Source organism: Ostrinia nubilalis, chromosome 19 (assembly GCF_963855985.1).
Source record: "Ostrinia nubilalis chromosome 19, ilOstNubi1.1, whole genome shotgun sequence".
Classification (NCBI taxonomy): Eukaryota; Metazoa; Arthropoda; class Insecta; order Lepidoptera; family Crambidae; genus Ostrinia; species Ostrinia nubilalis.
In genome coordinates this window covers 10934825-10936052 of record NC_087106.1, presented here as the reverse complement: position 1 = coordinate 10936052, position 1228 = coordinate 10934825, and positions in this window count along the sequence as shown.

Genomic DNA, 1228 nt, shown 5'->3' with positions numbered 1-1228 from the left:
CTGGAACACACACCTAAGTAATTGACGTCAATGTGTATTTTAAGTATCAAGCAAGGCAATAAACGTTATGCGGAGCCGTGCTAATTAGAAATCGCGCCGCTACACTGCTTCCATTTAACAAGCGCTCCGTTACAACTCTTAATCGTATTATTTCTATTTAATTTTTATTTGAACATTCATAACCAAACGTTTCCAACTCCCAGCGTCGCGTTCGTTCACAATCCACCGCAAAAATCTCAAAGAACTCAAACATCAATCAAGCAAGTTCGCTTCCCCACAACAACCAAAATATAAATCTAAACAACGTCTTGCTAAATGGAAATATGCGCCAGCCCATTTCCCAGAAACAATAGTTTTCGACCTTATGATCGATGCAATATGATTATATTTACAGTCTATGAGGTGCCTCTAGTAATATCCAGTAATACAAAACGTGTCATCCGCATTAATGCCGGCAATGCGTTAACAACTCCAATACAATCACGATACGGTATACATTCGGAAGGTCGTCAAAATATCAACATTATTCATTCTGAATAAGAGTGTGTGTGCTTATACACGGCTTAGCGATATGTTATCCTAGGTTTTGTGCCACAAGTGTGATTTTCGTTTGGCTGACGACTTAGCGTGGGACAATAAAATTACGGCCGGTGTTTTGCGTCGGGCGCGCGCGTTCACTTCGATGAGTGATATTCTTCGCTAATATTTCTTTGTTGGTACAATTTTCAGACATCTTGAATTCATGTAGAGTTTACCAATAGAGTCCAAAATTCTGAATAATTTCATTCATAATGTGGAAATTGTTGGTCCTTCGAACCCGATTATAAGCAACTAAAAATTGTGCCACAATGTTAATTTGATATACTTAATTAATCATTTATACAAAATATTGAATGTTTATTTACAATTCGAGCGAAATTGAGAGGAAATCCTCATAATTGATTCGGTCATTACCATAAAAATTTTCTTCAATCTACAATGCGCTAGATTAGTCATTCCATTAAAGAAATTATTCAATTGATCTGGCACAAAGCTCAAGGAGGTGGTCTGACGCTGCAACATTCGGCATCTCGGGATATTCGGAGCGTTTACAACATAATAGAGAGCATTAGTCCGATCCACTTTTGACATCATTATCTGTGTAGTCGACTCACGATAACCTGCGAGCGGCGTTCGTCGCTCCCGCCCCGCGTCGCGAGCGGCGAGCGGCAGTCGAGCGCGTCGCCGC